Genomic DNA, 11,624 nt, shown 5'->3' with positions numbered 1-11,624 from the left:
ATTTCATCCCGCCATTCATCAACGGAGTACTCTAGGGCCAGTCAGAGAAGTGACTAGTACAGAAGGACGACCAGGTATACTAGGTACGTTGATGCTGGATTTAGTCGTGAGTAGAGCTAAATGAGGCGATTCGGAACCTTCCTCCGTGGTTGCTGTACGAGACGGCGCAGAGCTATGCGTTTGTCTTCGCCAGTACGCCAAACGGTTCAGACTTTAATTTAAGTACTTTCCCATTTCAGAAACGCATCATTTAATTTAAACAGCTGAAAGTCGGCATTTTTGAATGAGCGCTACTCATATACCACATGATTGCCCAATAAAAATCACTTGTTCTGGCCATAGACGATCAGTTACGAGTCGCCTCTTTCTGCTAGCACAAGCTATCGTTGCCATAAACGAGAAAGTGTGGGACTCCCTTGTCGGGCTGCCGCCAATTAAAATGCAACGCGGCAGAATTCACTTGCTTCCCGCAGCGTTCCGCGAGACAAAACTTATTTACTCCTGTCTATCGTCTAGGGCAGAGCTTCTTCCTTCTCGTCTCTTCCAGGATCAGTATAGTACTAGAAAGGGGAATATCCTCCTGGTTAGAAGACTGACTGAAAAGTAGGGTACTAACTGCTTCATTGTATCTCCCTTACCGCCTTTAAAAATTTTCCTGTTGCGGGGTGCCCAACAAGTGTTCTAACTGATCCTCGAAATCCTGCATACCGGCTCTGGGTCGGAGTACAAGTCCGAGCTGGTCCCACGTACATTCCATTGGGGCCACTTCCGTGGATCCTTCTGGGCTCCTCAGCATCACGCAGACAGTTTATAGAGACACTTGACACTTGTGAACAGGTATTGTGCTGTTGGAAACTGGCACTGTCGCATGAGAGCTCACACAGACAACAGGGAGATGATAATGCAGCGTTGGTAGAGGAACATGCGACTGCACCCGCTGTGGTCCGAGAATATTTGAAGATATTGTCTTGTCAATACAGATTTATTGTACTGCATGTACGCGCCAGAGCAGATTTATTTGAATACGATTTTAACTGAAATATTAATGATGGTCAGTAAATTACGGCGCGATATCTGGATAAGAATAAGAAGAATACATCGCTACTGATTCACTGAAATTCTTGACTTGTGACTGGCAGTGGGCTTATGACTGGCAGTGGGCTTCATCCAGTGTATTTACTCATGTGCTAGCTTAGTTGAAGTTTTGTATTAAGAAGAAACATCCGTTACTGTGTGTAAAGCTACGAGGGCTATTCGGAAAGTAGGGAACGTTTCCGTGTGACGCCGCTAGGTTCTGACCTAGTGACAACGTGCTTCCACGCAGTGCAGCATCAGGGTACCATCACATCAAAATGCCCCTCAGATCTTGATACTAAACGATTCGACCAGCTGCCAAATGCAGACCCACAATGAGGGCACGTTCAAACTCTGTCAGGTGCTGATGACACTGTCTCATACGAGTATGTGTCATCTGCACAGCTGACTGCTATGCCGACGGCCTGGGTTCGATTCACTGCTCTGTTGTGGATGTTACTTCGGAGAAAACTGTGAATGGGGGTTACTCAGCCTCGTGATGCCAAATGAGGAGCTATTTGTACACTCCTGGAAATGGAAAAAAGAACACATTGACACCGGTGTGTCAGACCCACCATACTTGCTCCGGACACTGCGAGAGGGCTGTACAAGCAATGATCACACGCACGGCACAGCGGACACACCAGGAACCGCGGTGTTGGCCGTCGAATGGCGCTAGCTGCGCAGCATTTGTGCATCGCCGCCGTCAGTGTCAGCCAGTTTGCCGTGGCATACGGAGCTCCATCGCAGTCTTTAACACTGGTAGCATGCCGCGACAGCGTGGACGTGAACCGTATGTGCAGTTGACGGACTTTGAGCGAGGGCGTATAGTGGGCATGCGGGAGGCCGGGTGGACGTACCGCCGAATTGCTCAACACATGGGGCGTGAGGTCTCCACAGTACATCGATGTTGTCGCCAGTGGTCGGCGGAAGGTGCACGTGCCCGTCGACCTGGGACCGGACCGCAGCGACGCACGGATGCACGCCAAGACCGTAGGATCCTACGCAGTGCCGTAGGGGACCGCACCGCCACTTCCCAGCAAATTAGGGACACTGTTGCTCCTGGGGTATCGGCGAGGACCATTCGCAACCGTCTCCATGAAGCTGGGCTACGGTCCCGCGCACCGTTAGGCCGTCTTCCGCTCACGCCCCAACATCGTGCAGCCCGCCTCCAGTGGTGTCGCGACAGGCGTGAATGGAGGGACGAATGGAGACGTGTCGTCTTCAGCGATGAGAGTCGCTTCTGCCTTGGTGCCAATGATGGTCGTATGCGTGTTTGGCGCCGTGCAGGTGAGCGCCACAATGAGGACTGCATACGACGGAGGCACACAGGGCCAACACCCGGCATCATGGTGTGGGGAGCGATCTCCTACACTGGCCGTACACCACTGGTGATCGTCGAGGGGACACTGAATAGTGCACGGTACATCCAAACCGTCATCGAACCCATCGTTCTACCATTCCTAGACCGGCAAGGGAACTTGCTGTGCCGGCCGCGGTGGTCTAGCGGTTCAGGCGCTCAGTCCCGAACCGCGGGACTACTACGGTCGCAGGTTCGAATCCTGCCTCGGGCATGGATGTGTGTGACGTCCTTAGGTTAGTTAGGTTTAAGTAGTTCTAAGTTCTAGGGGACTGACGACTACAGATGTTAAGTCCCATAGTGCTCAGAGCCATTTGAACTTGCTGTTCCAACAGGACAATGCACGTCCGCATGTATCCCGTGCCACCCAACGTGCTCTAGAAGGTGTAAGTCAACTACCCTGGCCAGCAAGATCTCCGGATCTGTCCCCCATTGAGCATGTTTGGGACTGGATGAAGCGTCGTCTCACGCGGTCTGCACGTCCAGCACGAACGCTGGTCCAACTGAGGCGCCAGGTGGAAATGGCATGGCAAGCCGTTCCACAGGACTACATCCAGCATCTCTACGATCGTCTCCATGGGAGAATAGCAGCCTGCATTGTTGCGAAAGGTGGATATACACTGTACTAGTGCCGACATTGTGCATGCTCTGATGCCTGTGTCTATGTGCCTGTGGTTCTGTCAGTGTGATCATGTGATGTATCTGACCCCAGGAATGTGTCAATAAAGTTTCCCCTTCCTGGGACAATGAATTCACGGTGTTCTTATTTCAATTTCCAGGAGTGTATTTCAACTAGTGGTTCCAAAGTCTGGGAAACTGATAATGGTCGGGAGAGAGCAGTACTGACACCATGCTACACCATACCACATTCATATGACGCCATCAGCTGAGGATGACACGGCGGCTGGTAGGTACTAAATGGTATTGTAGGGCCAGCAGATGGAGCTTTAAATTGGTAAATGGTCATTAACTGTGGGATACGATACCTGAGAGGGTAAAGAACAGAAAAAACCATTTGTATGAATGAACAGCAGTGCGTTTCAGTGTAGGTACACCCACTTGAAAGTGGAGATTGTATTTGACAGTAATCTCAATAGCAGTACCAGGCAGGTGGCCCACCAGCATCGGAAAAGCCAGATCATCATACGGAACATTCTCCATTTACAACGCGTGCAGGTCTTGTCACCTATGAATTTGCTTTCATGGTGACGGTTTTGTCAACCCGCCAGGTTAGCCGAGAGCGGTAATGCGCTGCTTCCTGGACTCGGGTAGGCGCGCCGGCCCCGGATTGAATCATCCCGCCGAATTATCAACGAGGGCCAGTGTGCCGGCCAGCCTGGATGTGGTTTTCAGGCGGTTTTCCACATCCCTCTAGGTGAATACCGGGCTGGTCCCCACGTTCCGCCTCAGTTACATGACTGACAGACATTTGAAATACATCCGCACTTTCCCACGATTTACGCTAGACACAGATAGATGGGGTACTCTGATTCTATCCTGGGGGGTACGGGGTGGCGGCAGGAAGGGCATCTGGCCACCCCTTAAAATTAACATACCAAATCCGATTTAACCGGTTCTAGGCACTACAGTCTGGAACCGCGTGACCGCTACGGTCGAAGGTTCGAATCCTGCCTCGGGCGTGGATGTGTGTGATCTCCTAAGGTTAGTTAGGCTTAAGTAGTTCTAAGTTCTAGGGGACTGATGACCTCAGATGTTAAGTCCCATAGTGCTCAGAGCCATTTGAACCATTTGAACCGATTTAACCGCGCCAAATGCGGGACAACGGCAGAAGCGTTAGCGATAGCGATAGGTGACGGTTTTGTCACCGGTTCGTTAGACACGACACCCATGTGCAGGGTTTAGTGTCATTCATCCTACTCACAGATGAGACTGCCTCTACGAGGGGCGAGAGTGTCGACTTTCAAAGCACCCCCTTATGGGCTCTGGTGACTCTCCTGGTACGGTGGCAGCGAAACATCAGCACCAGTTCAGCCTGAGTGTGCGACTGGGATTATTAGCGACCATCTACTGGGATGTCACCTTTTCACATCGCCTCACAGGGTAGGCCTATGTGCACTTGCTGCCTCCTTTGCTGCAAGATGTGCCTTTGGTTGTACATAGGGTACCACTGCTGCTGCACGATGGCGCTCCAGCTTACTGCCCAGCTGAGTGTGAAGCTCAAACATCGGTACAGACTGAACATTCCAAGTCGCGATGCATGTTCTAATGTTTACTTTCAACTATTGAAACCTGCTCTGTCAAATATCTTTTACCTTCAACTTCAAGTTGATGTACCTCGTTTGCAACTCATTTTCGACCATGTGTCCATGCGACCTTTCTTGCATCACCAGAAAGATCGTTTGCTACAGTTTCACTTCATCTGGAAAAATCGCCATGTATAGAGCAGAACATATTACGAGGGCAGTTCAATAAGTAATGCAACACATTTTTTTTCTCGGCCAATTTTGGTTGAAAAAACCGGAAATTTCTTGTGGAATATTTTCAAACATTCCCGCTTCGTCTCGTATAGTTTCATTGACTTCCGACAGGTGGCAGCGTTGTACGGAGCTGTTAAAATGGCGTCTGTAACGGATGTGCGTTGCAAACAACGGGCAGTGATCGAGTTTCTTTTGGCGGAAAACCAGGGCATCTCAGATATTCATAGGCGCTTGCAGAATGTCTACGGTGATCTGGCAGTGGACAAAAGCACGGTGAGTCGTTGGGCAAAGCGTGTGTCATCATCGCCGCAAGGTCAAGCAAGACTGTCTGATCTCCCGCGTGCGGGCCGGCCGTGCACAGCTGTGACTCCTGCAATGGCGGAGCGTGCGAACACACTCGTTCGAGATGATCGACGGATCACCATCAAACAACTCAGTGCTCAACTTGACATCTCTGTTGGTAGTGCTGTGACAATTGTTCACCAGTTGGGATATTCAAAGGTTTGTTCCCGCTGGGTCCCTCGTTGTCTAACCGAACACCATAAAGAGGAAAGGAGAACCATCTGTGCGGAATTGCTTGCTCGTCATGTGGCTGAGGGTGACAATTTCTTGTCAAAGATTGTTACAGGCGATGAAACATGGGTTCATCACTTCGAACCTGAAACAAAACGGCAATCAGTGGAGTGGCGCCACATCCACTCCCCTACCAAGAAAAAGTTTAAAGCCATACCCTCAGCCGGTAAAGGCATGGTTACAGTCTTCTGGGACGCTGAAGGGGTTATTCTGTTCGATGTCCTTCCCCATGGTCAAACGATCAACTCTGAAGTGTATTGTGCTACTCTTCAGAAATTGAAGAAACGACTTCAGCGTGTTCGTAGGCACAAAAATCTGAACGAACTTCTCCTTCTTCATGACAACGCAAGACCTCACACAAGTCTTCGCCGGCCGCGGTGGTCTAGCGGTTCTGGCGCTGCAGTCCGGAACCGCGGGACTGCTACGGTCTCAGGTTCGAATCCTGCCTCGGGCATGGGTGTGTGTGATGTCCTTAGTTTAGTTAGGTTTAAGTAGTTCTAAGTTCTAGGGGACTGATGACCTAAGATGTTGAGTCCCATAGTGCTCAGTGCCATTTGATTTTTGAACACAAGTCTTCGCACCCGAGAGGAGCTCACAGAACTTCAGTGGACTGTTCTTCCTCATGCACCCTACAGCCCCGATCTCGCACCGTCGGATTTCCATATGTTTGGCCCAATGAAGGACGCAATCCGTGGGAGGCACCACGCGGATGATGAAGAAGTTATTGATGCAGTACGACGTTGGCTCCGACATCGACCAGTGGAATGGTACCATGCCGGCATACAGGCCCTCATTTCAAGGTGGCGTAAGGCCGTAGCATTGAATGGAGATCACGTTGAAAAATAGTGTTGTGTAGCTAAAAGATTGGGGAATTACCTGGTGTATTTCAATGCTGAATAAAACAACCCCTGTTTCAGAAAAAAAATGTGTTGCATTACTTATTGAACTGCCCTCGTAGTTTCTATCATTTAGGTAGCTCTCACAGCAGATCGTTGTAGCAACCAGTGTCGAAATGTGGAGGACAACTGGAGGAGCGGAATGATGGCGAGCGGATCGGAGTGGTGGTTCGGCGAGGGCGAGACGCACTCGGCGCGACGGCGGGCCGGTGTTATTTGTTTAGTGGCGTGCGGGCGCGAGGCCACCTGCGGGCCCGGCGGGCTGGCATGCAGGCTCTCAGCCACTCTGGCTAATGGCCGCGCCGCCGCCGCCGCCGCCGCCGCCGCCGCCCTGGGGACGCACCAGCCAGCCGCCAGTCGCCGGGTCCCGCGAGGCGTCACGGCGCTGACGTCGCTCTGACGGCGCGCCGGCGCTCCGCCATTTGTGGCCGGCGGCGAATCTCTCACGCGACGCAGCGGTCGCGTCAGCTGCTGTGGCGCAACGTTACAGGTCTCGCTACTGTGCTCTTCAGTCCGGAGACTGCTCAGATCCAACTCCCCACGCCACCGTGTCGTATGCCAGCCTTTTCATCTCACCACAAACTGCTGTAACCTACACCCACTTCAACTTGCTTACTGTATTCAAGCTTTGGTCCCTTTCTACAACACTTAACCCTACATTTCTTCCCCCGCCCCCCCCCTCACCGCCCCCTCCCACCAAATCCCGCTCGCCCCGTGCCAATGCTCACCACAAAATGGCTCTAAGCACTATGGGACTTAACATCTGAGGTCATTAATCCCCTAGACCAGGGGCGGGCAGGAATTCTGCACGTGTGCGGTGCACATGCACGTGTGCAGTTAACAGGTGTTCTGCGTGCACACAGGGGCAAGCTGGCCACCCGCTTCTCACCCATCCCCACCATACCGTCTCACCGCTTCTTCCTCTGTAATGCGTTTTGTTTCCTGGCCTGCTTTATTGAATAAAGGAATAAAGTTAGTAGGAGTGCTTGACAGAACTCATGGTTTGAAAGAGTACCTATTACCTACGATACGTTTTATTTAATTATCACAGGTGGAGTTTACAATACGTTTAATGTCTGGAACAAAATTTCTACATACAGACAAGCGCAAACAGTTACGTAAATTTTCATTACTGGTGTTTGTTCTTAACCGAGACTTATTAATTTTCATAACAGAAAAAAATCTCTCACAAAAGTATGTCAAGCCCAACACTGACTATCTTCATGGCTTCACGATGGAGACGAGGAAACTCTTGCTGTGGAAAGTCGTGATAAAAATCTATTACACGTCTCGCCAAAAGGAACTTGTCTCTCAGACGAGAATTACACTGTAGATCTATTAATTCCATTTGCAAACTGAGATGAATATCATCTATAGAAACCAGATTCTCTCGAGAACTATTCAAAACCTTGGGATAAGTAAGATATATCCCCAAATCACTTGAGAAATTCTTCTTTTATTGCACTAAGAACGGCAACATATTGAAATTTATTATAATGGCGTTCAATATTAAACTTCCGCTCACCAGCGACAATACTGTCACATATTATACATTTCCAATTTTCACGTTTTTCCACAGAGAACAAATGATTCTCCCATTCCTTTTTAAAAGATAGCAAATCTCCAATTCTCCGTTTCCTTGATTCACTCTGCATTTTCCGGTTATTGAAATACAACGTTCACCACGTAGTGGTCGCTTCGCTTCAACGTCCGCAGCTTAGCCTGGTACTACACTGCCGCAACCTGCAGGCTGTCGTCTCTGTCCCGTTCGACGATTGCACGCGAGCAGCACACGTGCAGCGCTGTGTGCTCATGAGCCGCGTGCAGCGTTTGCCCGCCCCTGCCCTAGACTTAGAACTACTTAAACCTAACTAACCTAAGGACATCGCACACATCCATGCCTGAGGCAGGATTCGAACCTGCGACCATAGCAGCAGCGCGGTTCCGGACTGAAGCGGCTAGAACCGCTCGGCCACAGCCGCCGGATGTGTTGTGTTCAGTAAGGGTTATATCACTGCCGCCAGATTTCTTTGAAAAGGGCAACCTGTTATAAAATAAGTGTGTCTTTAAGTTTTGACGAATGTCGTGGAAGCGTAAATGGTAATTGTGGCCTCAGGGAGACAATATGTTTTTCAACAGGGCACTGCACTGGCACATACGAGCTATTCAGTCCAAAACTGCCTCTCGGATAACGTTGACGTGTTCTGGTCATAGGAGTTCTGGCCCCCAAATAGCACGGATTTGAACCCGTTAGACTACTGCGTTCGGAGCGTAGCCGATAGAGTTACCAATAAGACGAGGCACCCTAATGTCGCATCTCTACGCACCGCTCTCGAAGCAGCATTCACGAATATGGACAGCGCCGTTTTAAAGAGTGCATGCGATCGCCTTAAGACAAGGTTGGAGGCGGTCATTGCGGCTGAAGGGGGTTACATTGAGTAATGTTGCTCCTGAAAGATACCACCATATATGTAAAAGAATCTTCACTTTCATTTGTATTTTGTTTTCATAAAAAAAGTTTCATTTCTCCGGGGTTAAATGCCGCGCGCTGTTGTGAGCATTGGCCGGCCGCTGTGGGTGAGCGGTTCTAGGCGCTTCAGTCCGGAACTGCGCGACTGCTACGGTCGCAGGTTTGAATCCTGCCTCGGGTATGGATGTGTGCGATGTCCATATGTTAGTTATGTTTAAGTAGTTCTAAGTCTAGGGGACTGATGACCTCAGATGTTAACTCCCACAGTGCTTAGAGCCATTTGAACCATTTTTGGACACAACACCTTTGACGTGAACATCAGACTTCTCCCAAGCATTATACTTGCCCACAATATCGTAAACAGTTGTTCTCGGTTATGCGAAGAGCGGAAATAACTGCGGCTCTTCGTTTGTACTCCGCACTTGCCCGTAACATCTCGGCCATTTTGAGGTTCTGACTATTTACTAGATGCCTGAGGCATTCATGAACACCAACGGCGACCTCCGCCGGAACTACTATATGACAGTAAATTCAACTTGAAATTTGTCAGGATTTAAGTGCCGCACCCTGTGTACTGACTATTTCCTTGTGCATGAGGATGTCTACCATCAACCGAGTCTTTGTTTAAGTCAAGTTTCGCCATAAATTGCTATTCTCTTATTCGATTCACAGCCCTCTTGCCTTCAGTTACTCGATCTTCCTATTACAATCTCAGCATTCTTCTAAAACATCAAATTTCAAAATCGTCTATTCTCTTCTTGTCTGAACAGTTCGTCTTCCAGTAGAGACCACACTCCTAACAAACAGTTTCCACAAACACAACTGAGCCGTGGCTGGCTCACTCATCCGTGGGATTAAATCTTGGTTGCTATTCTGTCTTTAGTCTCCTGCAGTTATCGCGATTATACTGTTATCCTCTCTCTCCGCGAGTGTCAGCAGCGGTGCATATCGATATTCGCATCTTGTACTATCTTTTGTCTGGCGCTTATAGTTTCCGGCTGTGTTGTGTGCTACCAGTCGGTCGGTTGGCGTGGAGCAGCGAGGAGTTCCTCCGTTTGGCTGGGGCCGCTGGCAGTCTCTACTAGGTGTCGGAGTGTGTGGGACCGTTCCCGTTGGCACGAGGTGCGTGGCTCACCGACCCTGGACACGAAAGTTGAGTTTTGACTTAATCTACCAGCAAGTCACGACTGTTCACATTGTTTCATTTTGAGTTCGTTGTCGGATGTTGGGACATTCCCGCGAGCAACAACGTATGTTTTCTAGTTGGCAAATTTTAGCCAACCCCCGGTGGAGTTTAACTGTATTTGGTTATTTTGAATTGAAGTGCACCAGCGGAATCTTCTGCCTTGTGGCCGTTAACGTTCCTGTTACCTGCCCTGGCCATTGACGTAAATTCAGGCAGTGTATTTTCCTCATCGTGTTATCGCTGTACAGCACGGTGTAGTTTGACGGCTCAATGTATAATTGGTCGTGGGCGCCAATACTTTCTACGTTGTTCCACTGAACTCCCTGTTGTGTGGTTGTCGGGTGGAGCAGACGTTACCTTGTCGGTGGGTTCGTTGACTGTCCGTCGGTTGGGTTGTCGTCGGATCGTGAATGGTTGGGCCGTCTGCCTGTCTCACCTAAGCTAGCATTAGTGTATGAATTCCAGGCCGACCCTCGGAAACTTCTGAGCGCCATTGGGTATACTGCCTTTTCTTATTTGTTCTTGTTTTTGTATTTGTATGACTTCTAGCTGATTTTTAAATTAAGGCTGTTTTACCCTTAAGGTGTAAGATTGTTTGGAACTTCAGCCTAATTTAAAGAACTGTTTTAAGTAAGGCCTTTGGCGTTTTTAAAAATTTAATTTTGTTGAGTCATATATGATAGGCCTTCAGCCGATTTTTTATTAAAGTCGTTTTGCTCTTAAGGTGTCAGATCGTTTGTGCCTTCAGCATAATTAAAGAACTGTTTTAAGGTAAGGCCTTTGGCGTTTTAAAAATTTGCTTATGGTTTGAGTCTTAAGAGATGGGCCTTCAGCAGATTTTTTTAAAAATTAAAGTTGTTTTGCTCTTAAGGTGTGAGACTGTTTGGGCCTTCAACCTAATTAAAGAACTGATTCAAGATAAGGCCTTCTGCCTTTTAAATTTCTGATGTTGGCTTGAATTTAAGTTATTGGCTTTCAGCAGATGTTAAATTAAAGTGGTTTTGCCCTTAAGGCATGTGATTGTATGGCATAATCATCTGGTTATTAAGTTCTAAAAATTAATGCTGTGTTTTTTTTTAATTTTCTTGACTCTTGTAATGTTTGGTCAAATAAATAAAGTTGTATGTTCTAGTGTAACTGACAGCCGCTTATTTTGGACCCTTTCTGTTCTGTCCTGCGGGTTTAGCAGAGCGTTTCAACAACCTAACACTTAAATTTGTATTCGATGTTGAAAAATTCGTCTTCTTAAGAAACGATTTTCTTGTTATTTGGAATTTCCTTTTTATATACCCTATACTTCAATTGTCATCAATTTTTTGCTGCCAGAATAACAAAAGCCATCTAACACTTTAAGTGTTTCAATACCCAGTGTAATTCCCTGGGTTTCGTGTGAGTTAATTCGAGTAGCTTGCAATAACAATTCTCTATATGAGAAAAAATACCACCACAGCTGTATTTTAAAAATGTCTTTATTCTATTACACGACTAGTTTCGTCGGCACATTACCGCCCCCCTGAGGCCCCACCACTGCCAAAAGAGTATTTGATTTCGTTGGCGCATTAACTGTGGGATCCTTGTTACTAACACTGGCGCTGTTGCTGGGCACGACAGGTACACGTGATGACAT

The sequence above is a fragment of the Schistocerca cancellata genome, chromosome 6 (assembly GCF_023864275.1).
Source record: "Schistocerca cancellata isolate TAMUIC-IGC-003103 chromosome 6, iqSchCanc2.1, whole genome shotgun sequence".
In the NCBI taxonomy this organism is placed as follows: Eukaryota; Metazoa; Arthropoda; class Insecta; order Orthoptera; family Acrididae; genus Schistocerca; species Schistocerca cancellata.
The sequence above is the reverse complement of the archived record's forward strand: the minus strand, read 5'-3'. Positions refer to the sequence as shown.